The 11,782-nt window shown below is 29.1% G+C and overlaps 1 protein-coding gene across 1 annotated transcript in view; it reads right to left on the bottom strand.

The window, feature by feature from the left end:
• LOC129959327 (alpha-2 adrenergic receptor-like) overlaps nt 1–11,004 on the bottom strand; it is a 53,350-nt gene extending 42,346 nt beyond the window's left edge. Inside the window, exon 1 of the mRNA XM_056072144.1 lies at nt 10,927–11,004. The gene's annotated coding sequence lies outside the window, so the exon portion shown is untranslated. The remainder of the gene's footprint in view (nt 1–10,926) is intronic.
• Nucleotides 11,005–11,782: the final 778 nt, after the last annotated feature.

Here is an 11,782-nt window from a genome sequence, read left to right on the forward strand (position 1 = left end):
TTGTGTTAAGAAAGCTTCGTTAAGTTATATAGTTATTCGTGTTCCAATCTGGCAACATAGCAAGAGAGAGAGTCTAAGCTGAACACTTTAACATGTCACTGGATTTCAGATCAATGAAGGGATATTCTCTTCACGAATAAATCCGAGTTTTACTCATAAATCGGTAGCAAACGTTGCTTGATTTAGAACCATTTGCATCTGAATCAGTTATCCTCCATCATGCATTTGTGCAAGAGATTTATACAGAGGTAATATATGCATTCAGAATTGCTCTATTTGGATAAATGCATAAATCTCCGTGTCATTCTCCATGACAACTCATGCCCATGCAGCTGACACTCTTGATTCTTTTGTGCATTATTATGTTGGTACAATAGATGATAATTGTATCTTATTTCCTAAAATGAGAAGTTATAATTGGAGGAAAGCAATTCAGCACATATAATGGATGGAAATAGTTATTTTCCTAGTTTTTCATTATTTTATAGATACCAAGGTGCTATAAAATATTTACTTGTTTACTATATTGACTTTTTTGCTTTATTTACTAGTTTACAACATTTACTTGTTTCTGGAGAAAATTTTGTATGGTTGCAAAAGATTTAGAAGTGATAGGTCTAATAAAGTCATGCTTGTTTTCTCTAATCACGAATGATGGCGTGCTACAACATATAGATAACGAGCATGCATTGCATCTACTGCAGTTGCAATCCAATATATGGTCACTATATTTTGTGTATCGCATGTATTTAGCGATATGATGAAAGCAGTAACTTTTTACTTTGAAATCGATCTTTTCACTAGAAATGTCATGGGATTCTTGATGTCTCATCTATTTTCAAAGGTGTACATTAACCAAGGCAATATTAAGAAGTTATTATCTAAACTTAAGTTTCTTAAACATTTAAAAAAATCGCATCTAGGTGCACATTCCTACATCCTTAGTAATTTTGTACTAAATTTGATAATTCCTGGTCCTATCTCTACAGCTTAATCCCAGTAGAATGTCAACACATACACACAATCACTTTAATTCCTACTCGCGGTAATAAAATATTTTGAAACACTTACGAAAAAAAGAATTTTTAAGTCTATTTTCTTACTTTCTCTTAGCGAATCTTCATTTATTATTTCCTTCAAACTGTGACCAAAAACAGTCCACAGTCTTACGTTTATAAATCATAAACTGTGCAATTTACCTTTCGCTATTATAGGTTCCAGAATACCGAAATCGATTTTGAGACTGAATTCCAAATGTGGTAGCGCACGTGACCGAGGAAATGTGAGACACTATAATGGGTATCTACAAAACAGACACAAACGTCCTCCCCAAAATGAGGGCAGACTGGTTGTACCGGAAGTTGCAAATTATAAAGCAGAATTTTTGGTAATAATTAATGCAGCTAAAAATATTTTTGAAAACCTTTGAGATGGAAATTTATTTTCCTGTGATTACTTAAAATGATTTCATATTTTTAAAGAAAAAGTTTTAAAATTACTTTCCTATAGTGCAGTAACAGGTAGATTTTAAAAGGGGTTAATCATTTTCCATTTTTAAGTTTTTAATTTATAATTCAAAATTCGCAAACGTGAAACAAGTCAAATTAAATAAAAATTTTAAAAACTGTTAATTTGAAAGTGAATGATTTTTTTTTTGTTATTTAAAAACCTATTGCTACAGATATTTACTGGGGTTTTTTTTTGGGGGGGGAGGGGATCTTGTCAAGAAATATATATATATATATATATATATATATATTATTTCAATAAAGAGATACAAATCATTTACCAGAGGTGTCATAAATTTGAAAGTTGGAGGCTAATTTTTCCCAACCGAAACTAATAAATAAATCGATTGGCCTAAATAATAGACAAAAAAATTAAATAATTAATAATTCAAGGTTACTCAATATTTAATTACTTTGTATTGGATAAAAAAAATGTTGACTTAAAAACCGTTCTGAAATAAACTTCAGGAAGTTATTTTTGCTGCTTCAAATCCAGTACAATCAGTTTAAGTATGGCATACGAACAGAATTCCAAATTATAGTCAAGCAGTGTCGTGGCGGCGGTCGATACTGGTCATGGTCATTCTGAGGAAATATAGGCTTGTCGTGTCCATCGGGTATATCTCATTTTAGTGGATTCTCGCTAGACTAGTTTTCAGTTATTCTGTTGGTCGGTCCAAGAGCGTCGAAGGAGCTTATGGTTACTTTTTATCCAATCAAAACAATCCTTTGAGGGTTATGAGGAAACAACGAGATATATTCATATATTCAAATTCCTTGCATATATTCAGAAATTTATATATATATATATATATATATTAATAACGATTTTTATTCTTCCGAATTTCAAGAAACTAGTCCAATTGTAATCTTTTACCAAGATTTCTCTGTCCAAGCCATCGCGAAAGTAGTGCCTAGTAGGAAAGAAGGAGAGTAGGACCGTGAGAAAGTATTCCGGATTTATATAGTTTCAGAAAAGAATTTGTCGAAACAGTATTTTGTCTCCATTTCCGTATGCAGTGCGTAGATATCATTACGAATGCGTGTAATAAGAGAGGGTTTTTGAAAGGAAATTGATTATGTTGGATATTGTTTTAATAGTTTATGTTCTTTATCTGAAATATTTCAAACCGTCATGTTCATGTTCAACATTTAGTATTTAAATAGCAAAAATGAGGCACAATTACTACGGAATCAATCTTTGAATCCGTGAACCGATCTAAGCCAGTGCAATTGAAAATATTTGTTAAGAGAAATTCGGAAATTTGGTAAGTTGAACATTAAAAGGACCGAAGGCATTGGTTTGACATCAAACGAATTTCAAACGTTCTAATTTTCTTGGCTTATTCCTTTATTCCTTGTTTGTTAAATAACTTTTCGTGATTATTCATTTATAATATATAGAATAAAAATTATTTCTTTCTGTTCAATATTTTTGACTAATAATGTGTATATCTGAAAAAGTTGACTGTAATCATTTTGATAGCTGATTAAATATCACAGAATATGATATGCTTTCTACTCTTTTCTATTTTAAAGTTATCTGTGCACTATCTTTAATTACACGATATTTGATTATGATTTAATAAAAAAGGATATAACTGAACAGAAATTCTAATGAAAAGCATTTGATGGTCTCTTAAAACTCGTTTCGCATTGGAGAGCATCTATTTTATTGGAAGAATTGATATTAATTTCCCTCGGCGATTTTCATTTTGATTCGTTTATTTCTTCACCTCCTCGACATATATTCTTAGTCTTAATGTCAATTTTTTTTTTTTTTTTTGATTTAAGAAAGCTTTTGGAAAAAGAAATTTCACAAATGTTGCGTAATTTATCCGATGCCTGTTTTAGTTCAAATCTTAAAATTTCATTTGTCTCCCTTTTACAATAAAAAAAATTTAACTTTTCAATAGTGCCATTTTCATTTTTGTGCAATTTTAGACTTTGAACTATTCTACCAATATTTTTTCAACTTCTCTTTTATTTCAATATATACTTGCAAAAGATTTTGTGTACTATAAAATTTTATAGAAAAAGTAGTTTATACAATAAAAATAATTATACAAAAAAGGATTTTTATCTCGAGAAATGCCAAGTATATCAACTAGTTCTAAATATCTTCGCTAGCTCGACAATTTATACATAATAAAAACGCTGCATATAAATTTGAGTATAAAAAATAAATGCAACCGTGATGATACTTGAATAAGAATCTTCAAAATAAGAAATAAAAGTTCTACGTAAGAGATGGATTTTTTCGTCGTCCCATTCTATACTACTTTGGAAATCGGAATGGATCTTTAATCCACAAGAGGAGGAATTTTCTCTGAATTCATATCGATTCCTGAGACAGCTACGGCATCAATTACCTGAGATCAATTTCTATAGAGGATAAAGAAATCTCAGTGGAGAGAAAGAAATGGATGGATACTAACGTATTTCATGCCATCTCTTTCCTTTAAAATTGTAGCAAACAATACTGGTTTGAAGCTTCCGACAGAATCCTTAGAAGCTCGCATTGTCGTCTCGCATCACTTTCTAAATCAAGGATTGTTGCTGGAGAACATTCTTTCAATAAAATATTTGTAGGAAAACTTCTTTCAGATCCCTTTCAAGAAAGAATGTTATTAAACCTGGAAATGCAGGGATCTTTCTGAATTAAGCGACAGTTCTTTTTTGTAATGATGGATTAAAGTAAGTTTCAGTTGAGACTAGTATTTTTTTGTAAGTTTCATTGTTATCTGTTATGGAACCAGTTATTAATTTTGAAATAAAAAGAATCTTAAAAATAACTTATAATTTTTTTTTTGATTTTTAATTATAATCAAACAAAATGTTTAAGAAAATTTACGAGTTCATTTGATTAAAAGAAACAAAAAAAAAGGAACATAAATTAAATATTTTTTTAATGTTTTACATTATAGTTTTCTCAACTTGCGTTTTATTGATATCTATTATGAAACCAGTTATCAATTTTGAAGTTAAAATAATCGTAATTATAACTTATAAATAATTTTTTATTTTTATTTATAATCAGATTAACTGTTTAAGAAAATCTACGGGTTCATTGGATTAAAAAAAACAAAAAAAGGGAACATAAATATATTTTAATGTTTTACATTATAGTTTTCTCTACTATAATTGAGTGTATAGTTCTTTAGCGTTACTTTAAATGAAGGTATAAGCAATACATTTTACAAGAAGGCAATGAGTTATTTCCAAATTCATTGGAAATCGTCAAAATTAGAATACACATCTTTTCAACTTGAAATTATGTTAACTTTTTTCAGAAATTCGAAAACATCTGTTATAGGATGCTTGAAGCAATTACTACGTTATTTATCTTTTCAGAAGTTTATATGAAAAAACATATTTGGGAGATACATAACAGAATCACTATGTTAAGTTTCTTTTTCAAATGTTTATGCGAAATTACATGTTTTGAAAGATACTTTAATATAATACATATTTCCACTATAAGGTAATTTTGTATTTTTTTTTCCGAAAAAACTTACTCGAATAAAATGAAAGTCGAGTATTGTACATATTACATCCAAAATATACAACTTTGTATAAATTAACTCCTTCTTTTAAACAAATATTACTGTATGAAAAACTGATAGTTACAAAATATTTTAATTCTTCAGTGTTAACATAATGAATTGCCATTTAATAAAATCCTGTTTGTTCTTTTAAATAAATCAGTTAGATGAAAATAGAAATCCAAAAACACAATGAAAAAAATGTCTTCCGAAAATTCTAAAGACATTTAAGTTTCTCTGTTTTTGGAATTAAAAGAAATTAATACATGCAATGGATTCTATAAATTTTATTGAACAATTTTTAATAATATAAAAATATTTAGAAAAAGTCTGAGAAAACTGAGTTGTTATGACTCAGAATTTGATATAAAAATGTGGAAAACTATTTTAAAAATTTATAAATCATTATTTTTAAAACATTTTTAATAAATTTTTCTTTACTCAGTAATAAAAATGACTCTAAAGAGAAAAAGCAAAAATGTTACTTTCTGAAGATATTAAGAAATTCAAAGAAAAAAAAGTTAAACTAAATGTGCTCTTGGAGTGGGGAGAAAAAAAATAAGCAAAGAAAACGAGAAGAGAACTTATGATTTCGGCCCGTTTCTCTTTTCCTAAGAGAAAACTCATTTTGGGTTACGAGACTGATGATGTTTCAGTGGGGAAAAATAACTAAATAACGGCGACATTTCAACCAAGTCAAGAGGTTAATTCACTTATTGATAAGCTTCTATTCTACTCGTTGTCGCTATCACTTTGCATGTCCATTGGGGTTTGTTCTCTCCAGAGAAAACGCATAAATGTTTGAAATTTGCTTGCGTTGTCTTTGATCGATCATGGACTCCCCCTCATCAGCTGATTCACTATGCGCGGGGTGAATCTTAAGCATTACATAGCAGTCCAATATATTCTAACATTGGAAGCGGCATGTGGAAGGACTGACGTGGACTACAGACTCTTATGATTTCTGTTCTTTAGGAAGACGGTCGCTGCTCGATGCTTTGAGGAAGTCTCTAGAGCGAGTTTATTAGCCATTAGGCACTCTTGGGAATTTAACATGCAGAACTTTTGTATTATATCGAACTTGTTAATGCAGCATTAACAATCTGATTCACAAGCGAAAGCTTAAAAGTATTACATTTGAAGATATTTTGAGTTTCAACAAAAGCAACGCGGGATTTTCGCTTTGGAGGAGGAGAAAAGAAAAAAAAAGGGGGAGGGGGTGAGAAAAAAAGAAAACGTCTCCTCTTCCACTTAAAAAGAAATCCATCTTTAGACTACTGAGTCTAGAAGCGATGTTTCAGGGGTAAAAATAAATGAATAAAGAAATAACGATGACATCATCATTATAAGAGCTTAATTCGCATATTGATAGTGGGTTTTTTTGTCGTTCTCATTGCCATTATCACTTTGTATGTCCATTGGGATTTGTCTCTCCTATAGAGGAAAGACTAAATGTTTAAAAATTGCTTACATTGACTTTGATCGATTATGGAATTCCCTCATCAACTAATTCATTTTGCACAGGAAGAATTTTGAGCATTGCATAACAACTGAAATATATTCTAATGCTTCTGAGGGGTATATAATCCCTCTGTGCTATATCTCCTCATATTAGTGCACATATTTTGAATATGAAGTCATTTTTCTATTAAATTTATTTTCAGTGCTCATGCCTTAAAAAAAGTTTGAGCAAAAATATAATACGTTAATGATTTACTCGTCGTAAAATAGAAATATTTTAATTTTTATGGGATAGCTGGTGAAACTAACTAGCAGGCGTCTTTTCTTTTCAGCTTTCTTGTATTCATTTATAATATGGCGATTGGTAGAGTAAAGGGAATATTGAATATCTTTGGATCTTTTCCGAATTGACTGAATAAAATCAAAAATATAAAACAAGATTGTAATGCCAGTAATATATTAAATTATACTTATCTAGCTTCTTGCGTTTTTGCGCTATTATATTCACAATTCTAAAGGGACATACAGTCAATCTTTTGACGATTTGGTTCAAAACTTCAAACTTTTTTCAACATTTAAAAATTACGGTGATAAAATTAGAATCTAAGCGTTTTTGAGTTTGCATATTTGGATATTTGTGTTATCATATACTCATACACAAAGGCTGACAGACAGATGAAATACATTTGGGGAAATTTGTTGACTGATTTCCTCCAAAATTTTATAGAAATCCATAATTTCAATGTAAAGATCATGTACTAAATTTAATCTTCTACTTTGTTGAGCTTTTGATTCATAACATTCACAAACTTAAATGCGGAGATTCATGAAAATACGGGAACTGAGTTTTTTTTATTTGACAATCACACTATTAACTCTTTCTGGACTTCTTATACCAGAAAGAAAGAAAAATACAACATTAACTCATAACGCATTTTACATCATTTCTTCAACGATAAAAAAAATTTAATCATGAAACATTCTTCATCACTTCCTTTTCAATAAAAAAGTTTTTTATCGCAATAAAAATGATTGAAATATGTATTTCATTTGCCAAAAAAAATATATAAATCGAATTAAATTCTCTATATACTAGAAAAAACATAGAAAGTAATAAACGAACTAGGTCAGCTTCTGAACTATTATGTTTGTTATACACTATGTATGGTGCCCGTTTAGGAAAGTGTTGTGTATTGTTCATAGATACTGGTTGCTAGGTTACAATATAAAATAGATTATTAACGTTCATGAGTATTCTTTCAATACATTTTGCTTAAAAAAGGGCAATAAAGCGTTTGAACTATATGTGCTCTTTTGAACAAAAAATATCCCTGAAATAGTATTTTCTCGACGTAGTAACGACTTTTAACGATTTTCATATCTTCCGGGGTGTTTTTTATCCATTCCTAAAATTATTAGGGTAAATGCATATCTGAGATTTGAAACTAAAAGGAACTATTGCATTTTCTTCGCGTTTAAGAGCATTCATAAGAAAATAGCTTGCGTGCTATTTTCGAAAACGTATCGTGTTCTCATTATATATCTCAACCTATAATTTGTTTTAAAATGCTGAAAATAGTTGTTTAAGTTTGAATTCAGTTAAATATTGAAATGACACCATATCAGGCCCATGGAATGCATGCAAGCATGTCGTGTCAATGCAATTTTCGAATTCATTGTTTTTCTTGCAAAAAGAAGACAGTATACGAAGTTGTTAGTTGGCATGCTCAGTTAAATTTGTTAAATAACTAATGGCACCCAAGAAACGGGACTATTATTCATCATTTTTTTATTTTTTTTTTAATTTTCAACATTAATAAAAGTTACCCAGAGGATGAAGCACTTAAAATCCAAAGTCATTGCATGCGTTGCAAAGGGAAAACAAACGTCACAGCACAATATAAGAAATTATATTGTGCTTCTAACTTATCCTTGTTGCTGTTCGATAGTATGAAGGTCATCTTTTATTATAGAAATGTGTCATCATGCACATTTACTTCATTGCGACTTCATTATGATTTTAAATATGTCTTCATGGAAGACACATGCAAAATTGATAATGCTTATTTATACAAAAATGACAATTTTTTTAACTGATGTTGTTGAAACCATAGACAGATGATGGTAAAAGGTGAGAAAAGATTGGTATGCAACATCATATCGAATTTATTTGTTCAGAATGTAAACACAGTTAGTCTTTTGAAAATCTAGTAGGAATGGTCTCCACGAAACTTCCTCGCATACTCTCTAATAAAGGTGTTATCTCACGGCATAAAACTGTGGATCTTTAAAAGGTCGTATTTTTTTTTTCAGAGTCCGCTTCGTATTGTGGTAAAGAAAATCAAATATGCATTTTGGACAACTTTTTTTTGGAACTGATTGGAATCAAATTTTAACAAAAAAACTACAGTTGTAGTCAGAAGGCCACAAACTAAATATCATTTATTTAAGTCTCTTTTTTTTAGTAATTGCTTTTAAATGCAAGCGAAAGTACAGACCAACAGGCGATCAACTCTTTAACGAATTTGATTCCATATTTGATGCAAAAAATCACATTTTAAATACTAAACTTGTGTAGCAAATGTTATTTATTTAGTTCTTCACATTTTACAGTTATTAATTTTATCTGCACTCGGACAGCCGAGCAAACAGACTTCCCATGAATTGATTTTGTTCACAATCTGATAGAAATCGACAAATTTGGTGTAAAGACCACATAACAAATTTCACCCATTAAAATGTTTTTGAATTATCGTATTCACAGACAAAACTATTTCAATACATGTTTTTCAAGTTGGGGAGATCTGAAATGTGGAGATTCGTTAAAAAGTCGAATTCGAATACTTTCATGATAACAATACTTTCTCTTTATATACTGGGTATACGAAAAAATAAAAAAAGACCGTAACTTGCTGTTATTTTTTTTTTATTATTTTTTTTGGGGGGGGGGTGCACATTTGTAATCAAATAAATCCTTTTCCTACATATCTGGATTGATTCAATTTCAGAAAGTTTAAATTATTTTTCCTTATTTCCGCAAATTCTAATTCTTATAAAACTCAAATTGCCTTGCTATTTTCATCATCCAAGCATTTAATTTCTTTGATGATTAAAATAGTCTTAAAAAGCGGTGAGAGTAGAAAATGAAAAGCTAAAGGCCGAATAATGATGGAAATCCAAATTAATATCCCAGAAATTATCTACTTGCTTATGGAAACGGTAATGACAAAAACTGAGAGCAAATACTAATCATTAATTTTAAGATATGTACATATATTTCTCGCCGTTGGCATCACAGAGTAGAATAAATTAAATCGATGCATTTGTTTAATCACAATCTTTGAACAATGGCGATGTGAACGTTGGAACTATTTTATCGTCACAAAAATATTTATTTTAAGATAGAAATATTTTTGATTTTTCAGTTTAATTTGAGACAACTAAAATAACAAACCCACTGTTAAAGTGAAGATGTATTTAGTATTTTCATCAATTATTCATCCTTTAAATATTATTATTGAACATGATTAATTAATGAATGCAAATAAATATTCTGTTTCCTAGAAATAATTTTCCAAATAAATGCATAACAAAATATTCCAGCACTTGCACCTAATTAATCATTTGAGCTCTTCTCTGTTTAAGTATTATTTCAAAGAAATATCTGTTGAAACGTATTATTTCGACTTAAATGCACTCAGTTAAAAGCAGTTATTAATTTCTTAATTTTATTAAAACATTCATTCACTTTTTTTGATTAAATACTTTTATTTAACTTATCCTGCTTCATGTTTATAATGGAATATTATAATTGATTTTTTATTTACCCTCTGATGTTCTAGAGTTTTAAAATATTATACACTCCAATATTTTCGAATATTGATTATTAGATTATCGATTATTAAAATAACATTTTGATTCAGTATCAATTGCGTGCGTCCCTTAAAGGGAATTTAAGAAAATTGATTCTGAGATTAAAAAGCAGAAAATAAATTGAAAAAATTAATAACTAACTAACAGAAAGTCTGTTAAACCCGTTTTAAAAACTATTATGTTTGCTATGTCTTTAAACAGTTTAAAAACTGCTGTATTACTAATCATATTTATAGTTTATAAACTCACTTTTCAAAAAACGTAACTCGGTGCTAGTATCAGAAAATGAAATTAAGATCCAAAAAAATTTTTAAGGATGCGCCGTGTTTTGTAAATTTTCAAATTGCGCCATTTTTTAATTTTCCGAAACTTCTATGTTTTTTTTTCCTGTCTAATTTTTAAATTAGAAAGAAAGGCCAAAAACATAGCATAGAGATATTTGTAAATAGAAAATCTAGTAGAAATATTTTTATTTACTTAACGTATTCTCAAATATATCGGAAAAGCTTCAATTAGACAGAAAATGAAGGTATACATACCCTTTCGCAACGAGAACACAGGAAGCTTTGAAAAGATAACCGCTAGCTCGAAAGACATATACCAACTGAATCTTTCATAGCCTTTCCCTCCCCCTGCACAGTTCTAGACTGTGTGTTTATTCAAAATAATTTACGGCGTTCAAAGTCCTGAACATTTTCCCACAGATTCCCGAAGAAAATGAACGTTTTTTTTCACCACGACCTCGGAATTTCGATGATTTATTTATTCTATATATATACATTTTTTCTTTCTAATTTTTACTGCGCCAAAAACCGAATCTGAATCACTGTGCAATATTTTCTAAAAGGAACTTAGAAAATAAACAATTTTGACTCCGGAAAGAGAAAAAAAAAATGTATTTTCCTAAGATTCTTAAGATCAAATAGAAGTAATTTGATGGAAAAAATTATCTATACGAATTCTGTGTATATGTTTTTCTACATGATCAGATATTTCTATGCATTTTAGATTTTAATCTAACTGCATACTAAAAATTGACTACATTTTTTAGACAATTTCCACGGAAGCAGTTTGAACTATGGAAAAGATTGTTATGATGTGAAAATTGCTTGAATCTATTTTTATACATGGAACTTTTTAAAGTTAAGTTGCTTATTGTAAATGTAGCTAATATTCAATAAATGTTATACTCTAAATATTGGCTTTGAAATCATGTTAACTTTAAATTTGTTAATCGGAGATATGTACGCTGTAATTTTATTGATATACATTTCATTAAATTACTTTTATTAATTTTTTTAAAGACAAAATGCTGAAACATGGATTTTTTTAAATATGTTCATATAAATAACTTTTTTTGAATATATATAAAGACGATATAACTAGTTAATAGTA

This window comes from Argiope bruennichi, chromosome X1, assembly GCF_947563725.1.
Source record: "Argiope bruennichi chromosome X1, qqArgBrue1.1, whole genome shotgun sequence".
Classification (NCBI taxonomy): domain Eukaryota; kingdom Metazoa; phylum Arthropoda; class Arachnida; order Araneae; family Araneidae; genus Argiope; species Argiope bruennichi.